General features: G+C 38.7%; 1 pseudogene; it reads left to right on the top strand.

Annotated features, from left to right (window-relative positions):
- The first annotated feature begins 9,075 nt into the window (after positions 1-9,075).
- On the top strand, positions 9,076-20,452 carry LOC111536023 (annotated as a pseudogene).
- Positions 20,453-22,320: the final 1,868 nt, after the last annotated feature.

Genomic DNA, 22,320 nt, shown 5'->3' on the forward strand with positions numbered 1-22,320 from the left:
GAAGAAATGGATAATTTCCTGGACACTTACACTCTTCCAAGACTAAACCAGGAAGAAGTTGAATCCCTGAATAGACCAATAGCAGGCTCTGAAATTGAGGCAACAATTAATAGCCTACCCACCAAGAAAAGCCCAGGACCACAGTTGAATTCTACCAGAGGTACAAGGAGGAGCTGGTACCATTCCTTCTGAAACTATTCCAATCAATAGAAAAAGAGGGAATCCTCCCTAACTCATTTTATGAGGCCAACATCATCCTGATACCAAAGCCTGGCAGAGACACAACAAAAAAAGAGAATTTTAGACCAATATCCCTGATGAACATCGATGCAAAAATCCTCAATAAAATACTGGCAAACCGGATTCAGCAGCACATCAAAAAGCTTATCCACCATGATCAAGTGGGCTTCATCCCTGGGATGCAAGGCTGGTTCAACATTCGCAAATCAATAAACGTAATCCAGCATATCAACAGATAAGACAAGACCAAAGACAAGAACCACATGATTATCTCAATAGATGCAGAAAAGGCTTTTGACAAAATTCAACAGCCCTTCATGCTAAAAACGCTCAACAAATTCGGTATTGATGGAATGTACATCAAAATAATAAGAGCTATTTATGACAGAACCACAGCTAATATCATACTGAATGGGCAAAAACTGGAAAAATTCCCTTTGAAAACTGGCACAAGACCGGGATGCCCTCTCTCACCACTCCTATTCAACATAGTGTTGGAAGTTCTGGCTAGGGCAATCAGGCAAGAGAAAGAAATCAAGGGTATTCGGTTAGGAAAAGAAGAAGTCAAATTGTCCCTGTTTGCAGATGACATGATTGTATACTTAGAAAACCCCATCGTCTCAGCCCAAAACCTTCTTAAGCTGATAAGCAACTTCAGCGAAGTCTCAGGATACAAAATTAATGTGCAAAAATCACAAGCATTCTTATACACCAGTAACAGATAAGCAGAGAGCCAAATCAGGAATGAACTTCCATTCACAATTGCTTCAAAGAGAATAAAATCCCTAGGAATCCAACTTACAAGGGATGTAAAGGACCTCTTCAAGGAGAACTACAAACCACTGCTCAGTGAAATCAAAGAGGACACAAACAAATGGAAGAACATACCATGCTCATGGATAGGAAGAATCAATATCGTGAAAATGGCCATCCTGCCCAAGGTTATTTATAGATTCAATGCCATCCCCATCAAGCTACCAATGAGTTTCTTCACAGAATTGGAAAAAACGGCTTTAAAGTTCATATGGAACCAAAAAAGAGCCCGCATTGCCAAGACAATCCGAAGTCAAAAGGACAAAGCTGGAGGCGTCACGCTACCTGACTTCAAACTATACTACAAGGCTACAGTAACCAGAACAGCATGGTACTGGTACCAAAACAGAGATATAGACCAGTGGAACAGAACAGAGTCCTCAGAAATAATACCACACATCTACAGCCATCTGATCTTTGACAAACCTGAGAGAAACAAGAAATGGGGAAAGGATTCCCTATTTAATCAGTGGTGCTGGGAAAATTGGCTAGCCATAAGTAGAAAGCTGAAACTGGATCCTTTCCTTACTCCTTATACGAAGATTAATTCAAGATGGATTAGAGACTTAAATGTTAGACCTATTACCATATAAACCTGAGAAGAAAATCTAGGTAGTACCATTCAGGACATAGGCATGGGCAAGGACTTCATGTCTAAAACACCAAAAGCAACTGCAGCAAAAGCCAAAATTGACAAATGAGATCTAATTAAACTAAAGAGCTTCTGCACCGCAAAAGAAACTACCATCAGAGTGAACAGGCAACCTACAGAATGGGAGAAAATTTTTGCAATCTACTCATCTTACAAAGGGCTAATTTTCAGAATCTACAAAGAACTCAAACAAATATACAAGAAAAAACAAACTACCCCATCCAAAAGTGGGGAAAGGATATGAACAGACATTTCTCAAAAGAAGACATTCATACAGCCAACAGACACATGAAAAAATGCTCATCATCACTGGCCATCAGAGAAATGCAAATGAAAACCACAATGAGATACCATCTCACACCAGTTAGAATGGCAATCAATAAAAAATCAGGAAACAACAGGTGTTGGAGATACCATCTCACACCAGTTAGAATGGCAATCAATAAAAAATCAGGAAACAACAGGTGTCCCTGCAAACAGGGACAATTTGACTTCTTCTTTTCCTAACTGAATACCCTTGATTTCTTTCTCTTGCCTGATTGCCCTAGCCAGAACTTCCAACACTATGTTGAATAGGAGTGGTGAGAGACGGCATCCCTGTCTTGTGCCAGTTTTGAAAGGGAATTTTTCCAGTTTTTGCCCATTCAGTATGATATTAGCTGTGGAGAAATAGGAACACTTTTACACTGTTGGTGGGATTGTAAACTAGTTCAACCATTATGGAAAACAGTATGGCAATTCCTCAAGCATCTAGAACTAGATGTACCATATGACCCAGCCATCCCACTACTGGGTATATACCCAAAAGATTTTAAATTATTCTGCTACAAAGACACATGCACACGTATGTTTATTGCGGCACTATTCACAATAGCAAAGACTTGGAATCAACCCAAATGTCCATCAGTGACAGACTGGATTAAGAAAATGTGGCACATATACACCATGGAATACTATGCAGCCATAAAAAAGGATGAGTTTGCGTCCTTTGTAGGGACATGGATGCAGCTGGAAACCATCATTCTTAGCAAACTATCACAAGAAGAGAAAACCAAACACCGCATGTTCTCACTCATAGGTGGGAACTGAACAATGAGCTCACTTGGACTCGGGAAGGGGAACATCACACAGTGGGGCCTATCATGGGGAGGGGGGAGGGGGGAAGGATTGCACTGGGGAGTTATACCTGATATAAATGATGAATTGATGGGTGCTGACGAGTTGATGGGTGCAGCACACCAACATGGCACAGGTATACATATGTAACAAACCTGCATGTTATGCACATGTACCCTAGAACTTAAAGTATAATAAAAAAATAAATAAATAATAATAAAAAAGGAAACCCACTAAAAACTGCACAATTACATGAAAACTGAGCAGCCTGCTCCTGAATGACTGCTGGGTAAATAACAAAATTAAGGCAGAAAGAAAGAAGTTATTTGAAACCAATGAGAACAAAGACACAACGTACCAGAATCTCTGGGACACATTTAAAGCAGTGTCTAGAGGGAAATTTGTAGCACTACATGCCCATAACAGAAAGCAGGAAAGACCTAAAAAAGGCACCTAACATCACAATTAAAAGAACTAGAGAAGCAAGAGCAAACAAATTCAAAAGCTAGCAGAAGATAAGAAATGACTAAGATCAGAGCAGAACTGATGGAGATAGAGATAAGAAAAACCCTTCAAAAAATCAGTGAATACAGGAGCTGGTTTCTTGAAAAGATCAACAAAATGAAATATCCAGAAGAATAAAGAAGAAAAGAGAGAAGAATCAAATAAATGCAATAAAAAATGATAAAGGAATATCACCACTGATCCCACAGAAATACAAACTACCATCAGATAATACTATAAACACCAGTATTCAAATAAACTAGAAAATCTAGAAGAAATGGATAAATTCCTGGACACATACACCCTTCCAAGTCTAAAGCAGGAAGAAGTCAAATCCCCGAATAGACCAATAACAAGTTCTGAAATCGAGGCAGTAAATAATAGCCTACCAACCAAAAAAAGTCTAGGACCAGACGGATTCACAGCCAGATACTACCAGAGGTAAAAAGAGGACCTGATACCTTTCCCTCTGAAACTACTGCAAGTAATAGAAAAAGAGGGAATAATCTCTAACTCATTTTATGAGGATAGCATTGTCCTGATACCAAAACCTTGCAGGGACACAACAGAAAAAGAAAATTTCAGGCCAATATCCCTGATGAACATCGACGCAAAAATCCTCAATAAAATACTGTCAAACCAAATCCAGCAGCACATCAAAAAGCTTATCCACCACAATCAAGTCGGCTTCATCCCTGGGATGCAAGAATGGTTCAATATAGGCAAATCAATAAACATAATCCATCACATACACGGAACAGATGACAAAAACCACATGATTATTTCAATAGATGCAGAAAAGGCCTTTGTCAAAATTAAACACCCCTTCATGCTAAAAACTCTCCATAAACTAGGTATTGATGGAACTTATCTCAAAATAATAAGAGCTATTTATGACAAACCCACAGCCAATATCATACTGAATGGGCAAAAACTGGAAACACTCCCTTTGAAAACTGGCATAAGACAAGGATGCCCTCTCTTACCACTCCTATTCAACATAGTATTGGAAGTTCTGGCCAGGGCATTCAGGCAAGAGAAAGAAATAAAAGGTATTCAGATAGGAAAAGAGGAAGTCAAATTGTCTCTGTTTGCAGATGACATGATTGTATATTTAGAAAACTCCATCATATCAGCCCAAAATCTCATAAAGCTGATAAGCAACTTCAGAAAAGTCTCAGGATACAAAATCATTGTGCAAAAATCACAACCATTCCTATACACCAATAATAGACAAACAGAGCCAAATCATGAATGAACTCCCATTCACAATTTCTACAAACAGAATTAAATACCTAGGAATACAACTTACACTGGATGTGAAGGACCTCTTCAAGGAGAACTGCAAATCACTACCCAAGGAAATAAGAGAGGACACAAACAAATGGAAAAGCATTCCATGCTTATGGATAGGAAGAATCAGTATCATGAAAGTAAATTATAGGTTCAATGCTATCCCCATCAAGTTACCATTAACATTCTTCACAGAATTAGAAAAAACTACTTTAAATTTGAAATGGAAACAAAAACAAGCCAGGATAGCCAAGACAATTCTAAGCAAGAAGAACAAAACTGGAGGCATCACACTACCTGACTTCAAACTATACTACAAGGCTACAGTAACCAAAACAGCATGGTACGGGTACCAAAACAGATATATAGATCAATGGAACAGAACAGAGGCCTCAGAGATAACATCACACGTCTACAACCATCTGATCTTTGACAGACCTGACAAAAACAAGCAATGGGGAATGGATTCCCTATTTGATAAATGGTGTTGGGAAAACTGGCTAGCCATATGCAGAAAACTGAAACTGGACCCTTTCCTTACACCTTATACAAAAATTAACTCAAGATGAATTAATGACTTAAATATAAGACCCAAAATCATAAAAGCCCTAAAAGAAGACCTAGGCAATACCATTCAGGACATAGGCTTGAGCAAAGACTTCATGACTAAAACACCAAAAGCAATGGCAACAAAAGCCAAAATTGACAAATGGGATATAATTAAACTAAAGAACTTCTGCACAGCAAAAGAAACTATCATCAGAGTGAACAGGCAACCTACAGAATGGGAGGAAATCTTTGCAATCTATCCATCTGACATAGGATTAATATCCAGAATCTACAAATAACTTAAACAAAATAACAAGAAACAAACCCATCAAAAAGTGAGTGAAGGACATGAACAGACACTTCTCTAAAGAAAACATTTATGTGGCCAACAAACATATAAAAAAAACTCATCATCACTGGTCGTTAGAGAAATGCAAATCAAAGCCACAATGAGATACCACTTCACACCATTTAGAATAGTGAGCATTAAAAAGTCAGGAAACAACAAATGCTAGAGAGGATGTGGAGAAATAGGAACGATTTTATACTGTTGGTGGGTGTGTAAATTAGTTCAAACATTGTGGAAGACTGTGGCAATTCCTCAAGGATCTAGATCTAGAAATACTGTGACCCAGCAATCCCATTACTGGGTATATACCCAAAGGATTATAAATCATTCTACTATAAGGACAATTGCATATGTATGTTTTTTTGATTCGCAATAGCAAAGACTTGGAATGAACATAAATGCCCATCAGTGATAGACTAGATAAAGAAAGTGTGACACACATCACCATGGAATACTATGCAGCCATAAAAAATGATGAGTTCCTGTCCTTTGCAGGCACATGGATGCAGGTGGAAACCATCATTCTTAGCAAACTAACACAAGAACAGAAAACCAAACACTGCATGTTCTCACTCATAAGTGGGAGTTGGACATTGAGAACACTTGAACACAGGGAGGGGAACATTTCACACCAGGGCCTGTCAGAGGGTGGGGGACTAGGGGAGAGATAGCATTAGGAGAAATACTTTATGTAGATGATGGAGATGATGGGTTGATGGGTGCAGCAAACCACCATGGCACACATATACTTATGTAACAAACCTGCAAGTTCTGCACATGTTCCCCAGAACTTAAAGTATAATAAAAAAAAAAGTTGTTGACTGTAGTCACCTGCTGTATGATCAAATGCTCAATCTTATTCATTCTTATTACATCTTTTTATGCATTATTTGAAGAAATTTATACACTCTGCTGATCTCTGCCATTTTCCTTACTTAATCCTAATTTCTCTTTTAAGACTAAATCCAGATGAAAACTTGGCTTATAATCTTATAACAGTTCCCTTGTTTGTCGTGAATCACATTTCAACCAAAAGGATTCCCTTTAGCATTCCTTACAGAGTAGATCTAGTAAAAACATACTCCTTTAGCTTATGTTCATCTGGGAATGTCCTCATTATTGACAGACATGTTTGCCAGGCATAGCATTCTCAGCTGACAGATATTTCTTTCAGCAGTTTGAATATATCAAAGTGCCTTCTAACCTGCAAGGTTTCTGCTGATGATCTTTTTGAGGTTCTTTTGTATATGACAAATTGCTTCTTTGCTGCTTCAAGGTTCTCTCTCTTTTCTCTCTTTCTTTTTTTTTTTTTTTTTTTCCTGTTTGCTTTTAACATGTCTTGGTGGATGTATTTGAGTTTGAGTTTATCGTGCTTCCTAGATGTGTAGATTTGTGTCTTTCACCAAATTTAGGAAGTTTAAGTTTTGACTTTTCTGCAAATACTCCATTTCTTTGTCTCTCTTGTATTCTTCTACATTTCCCATAATGTTTGTGTTGGTCAGTTTGATGGTGTCCCATAGGTCCTTTGAGTTCTGTTTATTTTTCTTAATTCATGATAATTTCAATAATCTTATACTTAAATTCACAGATTCTTTTTGGCACTCCCAAATCTGCTGTTGAACTTGTCTGGTGAATTCTTTATTTCAATTGTTGTACTTTTTAGTTTTAGCATGTCTATTTGGTGGTTTATTATAATTTCAATCTCTTTATTGATACTTGGTTTGTAAGTTGTTTCATGGTTCTCTGTAGTTCTCGTATGTTTTCTTTTAGCTTTTGAGTATATTTAAGCCAGTTGATTTAAAGTCTTTGTTTAAGAAGTGTTATGTTTGGTTTGCCTCTGGGATATATCTGTAAATTTATATTTTTCCTTTGATTGGACAACACTTCCAGTTTCTTTGTATGCGTTGTGATTTTCTTGTTCCTGTTGAAACTGGGTATTTTAATATTATAATTTGGTAACTTAGAAATCACTTTCTCATTCTTCTCTAGACTTTGCTATTCTTAATTACTGGTCTTCAGTATCCACTTGTTTTATCAATGTTTCAAACTGTTTTTTGCAGTCTTATGTGTGGTCACTGAATTCTTGCTCTTTACCTTGTGTTCAGGTAATGTTTTAACAGGCATTTTTCCTGGAAGGCCAGGTTTCAAACAACCACCATCAAAAAAAAAGAAAAAAAAAAAAAAAAAAAAAGAAAAGAAAAAAGAAAAAAAGAAAGAAAGAAAAAGAAAAAACTAAAAAGAACAACAAAACCCCTTTCCTATTATTTGCAAATTGGCTCTGTCCTGGCGCACTTTTTGAGCACTTAGCCTGGTTCATATAGAACTTCATCTGAGTCTTCACTGCTTGCTTGCACTGAGCCTAGAGATTAGCCAGAAGTAAAACCTTAGGGTCTTTTCAGGTCTTTGCTAAGCTTCTCCTGTCCTGGGTATGTGCTTGGCATTCTGATTTCCCTAACCCATTTATGCCTAGTGTTCCATTATTGGAATGCTAAGCGTGTGGGAGTTATTTATATCCTACTGCTTAAGGTCATTTCAAGATCTGATTGCAAAAATTAAAACAATTACAACCTCAGGCATAAATGGGCATAAATTGCAACCTCAGGCATAAATATAATATGCACAGTACTCTTGATTCCCCTCATTTCCCCCGCAAAAACTCTCTCTTTAGCTTTTTCTCTTTCTTCAATTCATTTTAGAATGGTATTTATGTCCGGGTTTTATCTGTATTTTACAAGCTATTCTTTTATTATCTCTTTTTCCAGTTTTTATTGTTATAATTTCTGCAATTTTATACATTTAGATTTGTACAGTTCTGCATTTTACATCCATTTTGCTTGCTTTCTTTCTTTCCTTTTTTCTTTGTTTTTTTTTGACAGAGTTTCACTCTTTTTGCCCAGGCTGGAGTACAGTGGTGCGATCTTGGCTTACTGCAACATCCGCCTCCTGGGTTCAAGTGATTCTTCTGTCTCAGCCTCCCGGATAGATGGGATTACAGGCACCTGCCACCACACCTAGCTAATTTTTGTATTTTTAGTAGAGAAGGGGTTTCACCATGTTGGCCAGGCTAGTCTTGAACTCTTGACCTCGTGATCCTCCCACCTTGGCCTACCAAAGTGCAGGGATTGGGCGTGAGCCACCGCACCTGGCCCATTTTGTTTTCTAGTAGTGTTCACGGAGTATTTGTTTTGTTTTCACAGTTAGGGAAATAATAACATTTAATTTATTTAATTTTGGAATGCTCTTTTTTTCCTCTGTGAGATATATATATATATATGTTTTGAGATGGAGTCTCACCCTATCACCCAGGCTGGAGTTCAGTGGCACGATCGTGGCTCACTGCAACCTCTGCCTCCCAGATTCAAGAGATTTTCCTGCCTCAGCCTCCTGAGTAGCTGAGATTATAGGCATCCATCACCACACATGGCTATTATTTGTATTTTTAGTAGAGATGGGGTTTCACCATGTTGGCCAGGCTGGTCTTGAACTCCAGACCTTAAGTGTCTCCCAAGCTTCAGAATCATCTTTGTAGCCTTCCACTGGACATGTTCACTTCCGTGACATGAAGACATTCCAAGAGCTGCATGGCCTGCATGTGTCTTACTGTCACTCTGCCCTCTACCCTCCCACAACACCCAACCTCCTGGTTCTAATTTCCAGATCTTCTAAGGCCTCTATGCAGGCCCTCTGGAAGTAGCCCTTGCTCTCTTCCTTTGCTTACTGAATTCTCTCTTCTACATCTCCAGTGCTGCCCCTTAATATAGACAATCTACCTCTAATGCTGCTGTCCAGCACAGTCTCCACTCTACTTTGGTGGCATTGTTTCCTCAGTGAAAATGAATTACGTTACAGGGATTTGGGTGTGTATTTTCAGTTCACCATCAATTCTGCTATTCGCATCAGTGATGTGGAGTCAGGGGAGCAGGGAGTCTATGGCCTAAAGGAAGTGGCAAGATAATTGTGTTTATGTCATATACTGCCAGTCCTTTAGAGCACTGGAGGAAAATATCAGCTTGGATATTTATATTTTTATCTAAAAAATAACAAAATTAAGATTTCCTTATATGTGGATTGATTGTATTGTACTTTATAAATAAATGTAAATAAAATTAGTAGTTGCTAAACATTTTTATGGATCAGATGAGTGATAAATATTTGGAGAACACTAACAGGATTAAAGCCAAAAGTATTTTTTAGTCTCCCTCATCTCCCATGACTCTGCAACCTTTACCTCATCACAGGTAAGACATGCTCTTATCCTGTTAAGCAATTCCATTGACTTGCCACATATTTTTAAAGGTTTTTAACCATTTTTTTTCAATTTATGTTTTAGGGTACATGTGCACAACGTGCAGGTTTGTTACACATGTATACATGTGCCATGTTGGTGTGCTGCACCCATTAACTCCTCATTTACATTAGGTATATCTCCTAATGCTATCCGACCCCTTCTCCCCTCCCCACAATAGGCCCTGGTGTGTGGTGTTCACCTTCCTGTGTCCAAGTGATCTCATTGTTCAATTCCCACCTATGAGTGAGAACATGTGGTGTTTGGTTTTCTGTTCCTGCAATAGTTTGCTGAGAATGATGGTTTCCAGCTGCATTCATGTCCCTACAAAGGATGCGAACTCATCATTTTTTATGGCTGCATAGTATTCCATGGTGTATATGTGCCACATTTTCTTAATCCAGTCTGTCACTGATGGACATTTGGGCTGATTCCAAGTCTTTGCTATTGTGAATAGTGCCACAGTAAGCATTCATGTGCATGTGTCTTATAGCAGGCATGATTTATAATCCTTTGGGTATATACCCAGTAATGGGATTGCTGGGTCAAATGGTATTTCTAGTTCTAGATCCTTCAGGAATCACCACCCTGTTTTCCACAATGGTTGAACTAGTTTACAATCCCACCAACAGTGTAAAAGTGTTCCTATTTCTCCACATCCTCTCCAGCACCTGTTGTTTCCAGACTTTTTAATGATTGCCATTCTAACTTGTGTGAGATAATATGTCATTGTGATTTTGATTTGCATTTCTCTGATGACAAGTGATGATGAGCATTTTTTCATGTGTCTGTTGGCTGTATAAATGTCTTCTTTTGAGAAATGTCTGTTCATATCCTTTGCCCACTTTTTGATGGGGTTGTTTTTTTCTTGTAAATTTGTTTGAGTTCTTTGTAGGTTCTGTATATTAGCCCTTTGTCAGGTGAGTAGATTGCAAAAATTTTCTCCCATTCTGTAGGTTGCCTGTTGACTCTGGTGGTAGTTTCTTTTGCTGTGCAGAAGCTCTTTAGTTTAATTAGATCCCATTTGTCAATTTTGGCTTTTGTTGCCGTTGCTTTTGGTGTTTTAGACATGAAGTCCTTGTCCATGCCTATGTCCTGAATGGTACTACCTATGTTTTCTTCTAGGGTTTTTATGGTTTTAGGTCTAATATTTAAGTCTCTAATCCATCTTGAATTAATTTTCAAATAAGAAATAAAGAAAGGATCCAGTTTCAGCTTTCTACTTATGGCTAGCCAATTTTCCCAGCACCATTTATTAAATAGGGAATCCTTTCCCCATTTCTTGTTTTTGTCAGGTTTGTCAAAGATCAGATGGCTGTAGATGTGGTATTATTTCTGAGGGCTCTGTTCTGTTCCATTGGTCTATACCTCTGTTTTGGTATTAGTACCATGCTGTTTTGATTACTGTAGTCTTGTAGTATACTTTTAAGTCAGGAAGTGTGATGCCTCCAGCTTAGTTCTTTTGACTTACTATTGTCTTGGCAATGCAGGCTCTTTTTTTGTTCCATATGAACTTTAAAGCAGTTTTTTTCCAATTCTGTGAAGAAAGTCATTGGTAGCTTAAAGGGGATGACATTGAATCTGTAAATTACCTTGGGCAGTATGGCCATTTTCACGATATTGATTCTTGCTATCCATGAGCATAGTATGTTCTTCCATTTGTTTGTGTCCTCTTTTATTTCACTGAGCAGTGGTTTGTAGTTGTTCTTGAAGAGGTCCTTCACATCCCCTGTAAGCTGGATTCCTAGGTATTTTCTTCTCTTTGAAGCAATTATGAATGGGTGTTCATTCATGATTTGGCTGTTTGTCTGTTATTGGTGTATAAGAATGCTTGTGATTTTTGCACAGTGATTTTGTATCCTGAGACTTTGCTCAATTTGCTTATCAGCTTAAGGAGATTTTGGGCTGAGACAATAGGGTTTTCTAAATATACGATCATGTCATCTGCAGACCGGAACAATATGACTTCTTCTTTTCCTAATTGAATACCCTTTCTTTCTTTCTCTTGATTGATTGCCCTATCCAGAACTTCCAACACTATGTTGAATAGGAGTGGTGAGAGAGGGCATCCCTGTCTTGTACCAGTTTTCAAGGGAAATTTTTCCAGTTTGTGCCTATTCAGTATGATATTGGCTGTGGGTTTTTCATAAATACCTCTTATTTATTTTGAGACACGTTCCATCAATACCAAATTTATTGAGAGTATTTAGCATGAAGGGCTGTTGAATTTTGTCAAAGGCCTTTTCTGCATCTATTGAGATAATCATGTGGTTTTTGTCTTTGGTTCTGTTTATATGCTAGATTATGTTTATTGATTTGCATATGTTGAACCAGCCTTGCATCCTAGGGATGAAGCCCACTTGATCATGGTGGGTAAGCTTTTTGATGTGCTGCTGGATTCAGTTTGCCAGTATTTTATTGAGGATTTTTGCATCCATGTTCATCAGGGATATTGGTCTAAAATTCTTTCTTTTTATTGTGTCTCTGCCAGGCTTTTGTGTCAGGATGATGTTGGCCTCATAAAATGAGTTTGGGAGGATTCCCTCTTTTTCTATTGATTGGAATAGTTTCAGAAGGAATGGTACCACCCCCTCCTTGTACCTCTGGTAGAATTTGGCTGTGAATCCATCTGGTACTGGACATTTTTTGATTGGTAGACTATTAATTATTGCCTCAATGTCAGAGCCTGCTATTGATCTATTCAGGGATTCAACTTCTCCCTGGTTTATTCTTGGGAGAGTGTATGTGTCCAGGAATTTATCCATTTCTTCTAGGTTTTTAGTTTATTTGTGTAGAGGTGTTTATAATATTTTCTGATGGCAGTTTCTATGTCTGTAGGGTCAGTGGTGATATCCCCTTTATCATTTTTTATTGTGTCCATTTGATTATTCTCTCTTTTCTTCTTTATTAGTCTTGCTAGCGGTCTGTCAATTTTGTTGATCTTTTCACAAAACCAGCTCCTGGATTCATTGATTTTTTTTTGAAGGGTTTTTTTCTGTCTCTATCTCCTTCAATTCTGCTGTGATCTTAGTTATTTCTTGCCTTCTGCTAGCTTTTGAATGTGTTTGCTCTTGCTTCTCTAGTTCTTTTACTTGTGATGTTAGGGTGTCAATTTTAGATCTTTCCTGCTTTCTCTTGTGGGCATTTAGTGCTACCAATTTCCCTCTACACACTGCTTTAAATGTGTCCCAGAGTTTCTGGTATGTTGTATGTTTGTTCTCGTTGGTTTAAAAGAGCGTCTTTATTTCTGCCTTCATTTTGTTATGTACCCAGTAATCATTCAGGAGCAATTTGTTCAGTTTCTGTGTAGTTGCGCGATTTTGATTGAGTTTCTTAGTTCTGAGTTCTAGTTTGATTGCACTGTGGTCTGAGAGACAGTTTGTTATAATTTCTGTTCTTTTATATTTGCTGAGGAGTGCTTTACTTCCACCTATGTGGTCAATTTTGGAATAAGTGTGATGTGGTGCTGAGAAGAATGTATAATCTGTTGATTTGTGGTGGAGAGTTCTGTAGATGTCTATTGGGTCCACTTGGTGCAGAGTTGAGTTCAATTCCTGGATATCCTTGCTAACTTTCTGTCTCGTGGATCTGTCTTATGTTGACAGTGGGGTGTTAAAGTCTCCCATTATTATTGCATGGGAGTCTAAGTCTCTTTGTAATTCTCTAAGCATTTGCTTTATGAATCTGGGTGCTCCCATATTGCATGCATATATATTTAGGATAGTTAGCTCTTCCTGTTGAATTGATCCCTTTACCATTATGTAATGGCCTTCTTTGTCTCTTGATCTTTGTTGGTTTAAAGTCTGTTTTATCAGAGAATAGGGTTGCAACCCCTGCCTTTTTTTCTTTTCCATTTGCTTGGTAGATCTTCCTTCATCCCTTTATTTTGAGCCTATGTGTATCTCTGCATGTGAAATGGGTCTCCTGAATACAGCAAACTGATGGGTCTTGACTCTTTATCCAATTTGCCAGTTTGTGTCTTTTAATTGGACCATTTAGCCATTTATATTTAAGGTTAATATTGTTATGTGTGAACTTGATCCTGTCATTATGATATTAGCTGGTTATTTTGCTTGTTAGTTGATGCAGTTTATTCCTAGCAGTGATGGTCTTTTTTTTTGACATGTCTTTGCAGTGGCTGTTATCGGTTGTTCTTTCCTTGTATAGTGCTTCCTTCAGGATCTCTTATAGGGCAGGCCTGATGGTTACAAAATCTCTAAGCATTTGCTTGTCTGTAAAGGATTTTGTTTCTCCTTCACTTATGAAACTTAGTTTGGCTGGATAGGAAATTCTGTGTTGAAAGTTCTTTTCTTTAAGAATGTTGAATATTGGCCCCCACTCTCTTCTGGCTTGGAGAGTTTCTGCCGCGAGATCTGCTGTTAGTCTGATGGGCTTCCCTTTGTGTGTAATCCGACCTTTCTCTCTGGCTGCCCTTAACATTTTTCCCTTCATTTGAACTTTGGTGAATCTGACAATTATGTGTCTTGGAGTTGCTCTTCTGGAGGAGTATCTTTGTGGCATTCTCTGTATTTCCTGAATTTGAATATTGACCTGCATTTCTAGGTTGGGGAAGTTCTCCTGAATAATACCCTGCAGGGTGTTTTCCAGCTTAGTTCCATTCTCCCCATCACTTTTAGGCACACTGATAAGATGTAGATTTGGTCATTTCACATAATCCCATATTTCTTGGAGGCTTTGTTCATTTCTTTTTCCTTTTTTTCTCTAGACTTCTCTTCTCGCTTCATTCATTCATTTGGTCTTCAATTACTGATAATCTTTCCTCCAGTTGATCGAGTAGGTTACTGAAGCTTGTGCATTTGTCATGTAATTCTCCTGTCATGGTTTTCATCTCTATCACTTCTTTTATGGACTTCTCTGCATTGGTTATTCTAGTTATCCATTCTTCCATTCTTTTTAAAAGGCTTTTCGTTTTTTGCGCTGGGTCATTGTTCCTCCTTTAGCTCTGAGAAATTTCATTGACTCAAGCCTTCTTCTCTCAACTCATGAAAGTCATTCTCGATCCAGCTTTGTTCTGTTGCTGGCGATGAGCTGCATTCCTTTGGAGGGGGAGATGCGCTCTAATTTTTTGAATTTACAGCTTTTCTGCACTGCTTTTTCCCTATCTTTGTGGTTTTATCTGCCTTTGGTCTTTGATGATGGTGATGTACTGATGAGGTTTTGGTGTGGGTGTCCTTTCTGTTTGTTAGTTTTCCTTCTAACAGCCAGGACCCTCAGCTGCAGGTCTGTTGGATTTTGCTTGCAGTCCACTCCAGACCCTGTTTGGCTGAGTATCCAGCAAGAGGCAGTAGAAGATAGAATATTGCCAAACAGCAAGTGTTGCTGTCTGATTCTTGCTCTGGAAGCTTTGTCTCAGAGTTGTACCCAGCCGTACAAGGTGTGAGGTGTCAGTCTGCACCTAGGGGGATGTCTCTCAGTTCGGTTACTCAGGAGTCAGGGACCCACTTTAGCAGGCAGTCTTTCCGTTCTCAGATTTCAGCCTCCCTGCTGGGAGAACTACTGCTCTCTTCAAAGCTTTTAGACAGGGACATTTACATCTGCAGAGGTTTCTGCTGCTTTTTGTTTAGCTATACCCTGTCCCCAGAGGTGGAGTCTACAGAGACAGGCAGGCCTCCTTATGCTGCAGTGGGCTCCACCCAGTTAAGCTTCCCAGTGGCTTTGTTTACCTACTTAAACCTCAGCAATGGTGGGTGCTCCTCCCCCAGCCTTGCTGCTGCCTTGCAGTTAGATCTCAGACTGCTGTGCTAGCAATGAGGTAGGCTCCATGGGCGTGGGACCCTCTGGGCCAGGCATTGGATATAGTCTCCTGGTATGCTGTTTGCTAAGACTCTTGGTAAAGCACAGTATTAGGGTAGGAGTTACCCGATTTTCCAAGTGTTATGTGTCTCATTTTCCTTTGGCTAGGAAAAGGTATTCCCTTCCCCCTTGAGCTTCCAAGGTGAGGCTATGTCTCGCCCTGCTTCAGCTCTCACTGGTTGGGCTGTACCCACTGACCAGCACCAACTCTCCAACACACCCCAGTAAGATGAACCCGGTACCTCAGTTGAAAATGCAGAAATCACCCATCTTCTGTGTCTCTCATGCTGGGAGCTGGATGCTGGAGCTGTTCCTATTCAACCATCTTCATTTTTTTCTTTTTTTGGTTTTTAAACTTTTGTTAAGGTTTTTTACATGTTAGCAAAGGAACTAAAGTTTTATCACTTCAGTGAAATCTAATATGTTGACACACTCTCACATGAATATACGCAGAACACTTTTATGATCCATCTGTGTTGCACATATCTGTGGAGTGAGTCCTTTAATCCTGTGGTAGATCTGTCTCTGTATGTGTGTTTCCTTATGAGAAGATATATTCCTCTTTTGTAAGGAAGACTTTTGTGTTCTAATTGGAATACTCAGAAACTAGGAAAGCTCTAGGCACATGTAGGCACTAAATATTTTTTGCATTAAGTAATAAATTAATGCACCAACAGGATATTTCTCTTGATTTTTTACCCGCAATGTGTAACATAAAGCAACATATATCATGGAGGCCCTTTATAACATTTTCTATTTAATTTTTAACAATAAAAATGGTAAGAATTAGTCCCTAAACATCTTTTTTCACATCAGCTGATTCTTATCACTTCAGAGTGAGCAGAACTGTTATTTTCCAGGGATCAGTATCATTTAGGGATGTGACTGTGGGCTTCACTCAATAGGAGTGGCAGCATCTGGACTCTGCTCAGAGGACCCTGTCCAGGGATGTGATGCTGGAGAACTACAACCACTTTGTCTCAGTAGGTAGGTAGGAATTATTTCCCATGTAGAAGGCCAGAATGTATGTCCTTTCTTATCAATAGAAACTTGTGGAACTTTTGTAAAATATAATAATAGTTAGGTTTGAGATTCAGAGGTCAGGGACAATGTATCCCTTTTGGATACCAGAAAGAATGTTTTTCTCTGCCCCCATAACAGTATTAAATGAGGTGTGTGTGTGTGTGTGTGTGTGTGTGTGTGTACACTGTTTGGTGTATACTGTCTTCCTCCTTCAGGAAAGCCCACCCAGTTTGTCCCAAGTAATATAATTCTCATTCACAGGGTATTGCATTCCTAAACCAGAAGTGATCCCCAAGTTGGAGAAAGGTGAGGAGCCATGGATATTAGAGGAAAAATTTCCATTCCAGAGTCATCTGGGTGAGTTAGTAAGTGCCAGATGGATATAGGTAGATCACAAAGGGTAAGTTCAGATAATAAGACCATTGAAATGTTCTTCAGGAATCATATTTTAGAGGCTGCAGACCTTTGGAAGTAGCATGTTGACATGACCCAAATATCCAGTGGCTCTGAATCACCCAGCATCTCCCAGTATCACTTCCCTACACACATCTTGCTTTTTTTAAATTGTAGTACAAATTATATAGTTGTCACAGCTTAATAAAATTTATATATATATAAAACTCATATATCCATCATTGAGATGAACATATAGAGTGATTTTTCAACACCCCCAGAAAGCTCCCTAGTGTACTCTTCCTAGTAAAGAGCATCCCTCCTTCTATAAAATATTAAATATATTTTTCTATACATGCTTTTCTGAGTTGCTCTTTCGTTAGCATTCTACCATATTCACCATTTTTTACAGAATTATTTTAAAATAGCCTGGGCCCAGTGGTTCATGCCTATAATCCCAGCACTTTGGGAGGCTGAGGTGGGAGGATTGTTTGAGCCCAGGAATTTGAGACCAGCTTGGGCAACACAGGGAGACCCCATCTCTATGAAAAATTAAAAAATTATCCAGGCATGGTGTCACACACCTGCGATCCCATGCCTGGCTAATTTTTGTGATATCAGCTACTGGAGAACTGAGGTGAGAGTCTTGCTTTAGCCTGGGAAGAGGCTGCAGTGAGCTGTGTTTGTGCCATTGCACTGCAGCCTGGGTGACAGAGCGATTCTGTCTCTAAAATATAAAGCAATTAAAATTAAAATTAAACGTTCAAACAGTAATGATTTCAGCGTGAAGCCTGAAAAAATTTGTGTTTGGAAAAGCTCTCTAGGTAATACTGATAAACATTATTTTTTAAGTACCATTGATTAAATATCTATGTAGGGCACTGAGAGAAAATCACAGATAAAGTAATGGCTGCCGGGAACATAGTTGGTGAATGAAAACAGAACTGCATGGAATATTTTAAAACTCAGTGTTTAACAAAGAATATTTTTATAGCAATCCAGCTGATGTTTGTGCTTGAATGAATTGTACAAACAGTCCTTTCATCTTTTTTAGTAAATGAACCTGGAAGTAGTGGGAAAATTTGGAAGGGCAACTTTTTAAAAATACTGTTAGACTGTAAGCTGACAATGAAAAAGCAATCAGCATAAGATTATGATGGGAATGAGCAATTTATGAGGAACAAACAGCGGAACTTACCTAGAGTGAAATATGCTCATTCTAGACTTGTAAAAGAATGGCTTGGTTCAAGTGATTGTTCTTGGGACCTTGGACTCAATATAGTGTAGTACAGATGATGGAATAAAGGGCAAATCCCACAGCCGGAATAGAACCATAAGCCTGATCCTCTGGCAAAGATGGCGTGTTCACTCATTGATTTCACTCTTATTGTTGCATACTTTTATTCCTAATGAATCAGAGCTAGAAAAACAATTCAGCCAGATGCAACTGCTCATGTCTGTAATCCTAGCACTTTGGAAGTTCAATGTGGGTGAATTGCTTGAGGCCAGAAGTTTGAGACCAGCCTGCTAACATGGCAAAATCCTGTCTCTACTAAAAACATAAAAACTAGCTGAACATGGTGGTGCACGGTGCCTGTAGTCCCAACTACTTGAGAGGTTGAGGCATGAGAGTCACTTGAACCCAGGAAGTAGAGGTTGCAATGAGCCGAGATCACATCACTACACTCCAGCCTGGGTGACAGAGCAAGACTCTGTCTCCAAAACAACAACAACAGCAGCAACAACAACAACACACAGAATTGGAGTCTGGATTATAGGACTATCTATGAATTAGAAATTTTAGAAATTTGATTTGTTGCTGCCGTGTTGAGTTGAAAAGAGGTATAAGACTGGAAGTATGCACATTGTCATAATGTAAGTGTGAGGAGATAATGGCCTAAACTAAGCCTTCAAACATAATGCTAACTTTATTTATCTTACATATCCTTGTCAACTAATCTTTCTTGTCACTCTATGTTTCAGAATTAATTAATACCAGTAGAAACTATTCAAGAATGAAATTCAATGAGTTTAACAAAGGTGGAAAATGTTTCTGTGATAAAAGCATGAAATAATTCATTTTTAAGAGGAACCTTATGAATATAATAAAAATGGGAACAGCTTCTGGCTGACTGAAGACCTTGTTTGGCATCAGAAAATTAAAAATTGGGAGCAACCTTTTGAATATAATAAATATGGGAAAGCTTTCCCTGAGAATTCACTCTTCCTTGTACATAAGAGAGCTTACACAGGACAGAAAGCCTGCAAATATACGGAACATGGGAAAACCTGTGATATGTCATTTTTCATTACTCATCAGCAAACACATCCAAGAGAGAACCAGTATGAATGCAAAGAATGTGGAGAAAGTATCTTTGAGGAATCAATTCTCCTTGAACATCAGAGTGTTTACCCATTCAGCCAGAGGTTAAATCCCACTCCAATCCAGAGAACCCACTCAATTAACAATATTATTAAATATAATGAATGTGGAACCTTTTTCAGTGAAAAATTAGTCCTTAATTTACAACATAGAACACATACAGGAGAAAAGCCTTATGAATGTCATGAATGTGGAAAAACCTTCACCCTGAAGTCAGCCCACACGAGACATCAGAGAACACACACGGAGAAAACCCTATGAATGTCACGAATGTGGGAAGACCTTCTGTAATAATTCAGACCTCATTAAACATCAAAGAACTCACACAGGGGAGAGATCTTACAGATGTCAAGAATGTGGGAAATCCTTCGGTGAAAAGTCAACCCTTACTCAACATCAGAGAACACACACAGAGGAGAAACCATATGAATGTCATGAGTGTGGGAAAGCCTTCTCATTTAAGTAAGTCCTTACTGTGCATCAGAAAACAAAGGGGAGAAGCCCTATGAATGCTATGCATGTGGGAATGCCTTTCTCGGAAAATCAGACCTCATTGAACATCAAAGAATTCACACAGGAGAAAAACCTTATGAATGTAATGAATATGGGAAGTCATTCTCTGAGAAGTCAACCCTTAATAAACATCTAAGAACTCACACAGGTGAGAAACCTTATGAATGTATTCAGTGTGGAGAATTTTTCTGCTACTACTCAAGTTTCACAGAACATTTGAGAAGACATACAGGGGAGAAATCTTTCAGATGTAATGAATGTGGGAAAACCTTCTATCAGAAGTCGGCCCTAATTGTTCCCCAGAGAACTCATATAAGACAGAAACCCTACGAATGTAATGAATGTGGTAAATCATTCTGTGTGAAGTCAAAACTCATTGCATATCATAGAACACACACAGGGGAGAAACCCTATGAATGAAATGTTTGTGGAAAATCAATCCATATTAAGTCAAAACTAACTGTACATCAGAGAACACACTTGGGGTGAAACCCTAGAGATGTAGTAAGTGAGGGGGAGATGTAGTAAGTGAGGGAAATTACTCTGAGTGAAGTCAGAACTTTGTAGAACAGAGAACATAAAGGGTGAGAGAAATCTGTTAATATAATGATGAGAACACCTTTGTCCTGAAGTCAGTTCTTACAGTATAGAAGAGAACTTAAAGAGGGAAAAAACAATATGAAGATATGGAATGCAGAAAAACATTGTTCTGGAATTTGGACCATACATTATATTATAAAACTAAAAGTGGAAAAAACTTATTGGTGATTGAATATAGGAAACATTTTGCTCAATGTCACACCTCAGTAAACATCAGAGAGTTCATACAGGGTTAAATGTGGCTCAGCATCCCTAGGTTGAGAAGGGACACATTTTTCTGCTACTACTCCAGTTTCACAGAACATCTGAAAAGACACACAGGAGAGAAACCTTTTGGGTGTAATGAATGTGGGAAAGCCTTTCGTCACAAGTCAGCCCTAATTGTTCACCACAGAACTCATATAAGACAGAAACCCTATGGATGTAATGAATGTGGAAAATCATTCTGTGTGAAGTCAAGAGGCCAGAGAAAATGCACAAACTATAGGAAAGAATTTACTATGAGGTTATATTTTATAGAGCATATGTAATAAGAAGTACCTTCTCAGTGAACATCACATAGTAGAGAAAGTATTTTTAATTGTATCCAATGTGTGGATTTAGATTTTAAGTAAAAATCTAAATTTAATATAGACCAGAGGTGTTGATTTGCAGGATGTCTAGCAATTTAAGAAAATGTGGAAAAAACGTTTTTTTTTTTCTTTCTTTCTTTTTTTTTTTTTTTAATTTTGAGGTGGAGTCTTGCTGTGTCGCCCAGGCTGGAGTGCAGTGGCACAATCTCGGCCTGCTGCAAGCTCCGCCTCCCGGGTTTCTGCCATTCTCCTGCTTCAGCCTCCCAAGTAGCTGAGACTACAGGCGCCCACCACCACGCCAGGCTAATTTTTTGTATTTTTAGTAGAGACAGGGTTTCACTGTGGTCTCAATCTCCTGACCTCATGGTCCGCCTACTTTGGCCTCCCAAAGTGCTGGGATTACAGGCATGAACTACCACGTGAAAAAAGGTTTTTATTGAGAAATAGCATTTTATTTTGTTAATATCTGGTTTGGTTCCTTGTCAAGACTGCTATTTTCTAAGAGACTTGAAAAGATGCCACTCTGGAACCAATGGCTATAAGTAGTTCAAAGGTTTATTGCTTAGCCATATGTAAAATAAGGGAAGATTTTTTAGCAAAGGCAACCACAAGCAAGAGTGCTCTTGTATGTCCAGGAAGAAAGAGAAAGACCCTTAATCTGGGGCCATAGGGCAGGAGCCCACCAGCAGAATTTTTGAATAATCCTGGAGCAGACTAATTTTGGGTGACCCATCTCAGAATGGTGGATCAAAGGGGCAAGTCAACTTGCCTTGTATGCAACTTAGGAGGATTAGTAGAAGAGAGTGGGTCTAGATTTCTGGTGGTTTCTGCCCTAGCAGATGTCTAACATGTAAGCCAGGACATTCTGCTGTGAGTGACTTATTGTACCCAACTCTTACTTTTCTCCATACTGAAACACGTCTTTCATAGGTGATATAACATTAAAATGTATATGTAGATATAACTTAAATATGGGGCTTTGAAAAAGCACAAATAGGCTGGGCATCGTGGCTTGCACCTGTAATCCTAGTACTTTAGGAGACTGAGGTGGGCAAGACCTGAGGTCAGGAGTTCCAGACCAGCCTGGCCAACGTGATGAAACCCTGTCTCTACTAAAAATACAAAAACTAGCCAGGCATGGTGGTGCACACCTGTAATCCCAGCTACTACAGAGGCTGAGGTGGGAGGATCACTTAAACCTGGGAGGTGGAGGCTTCAGTG

Source organism: Piliocolobus tephrosceles, chromosome 9, assembly GCF_002776525.5.
Source record: "Piliocolobus tephrosceles isolate RC106 chromosome 9, ASM277652v3, whole genome shotgun sequence".
Classification (NCBI taxonomy): Eukaryota; Metazoa; Chordata; class Mammalia; order Primates; family Cercopithecidae; genus Piliocolobus; species Piliocolobus tephrosceles.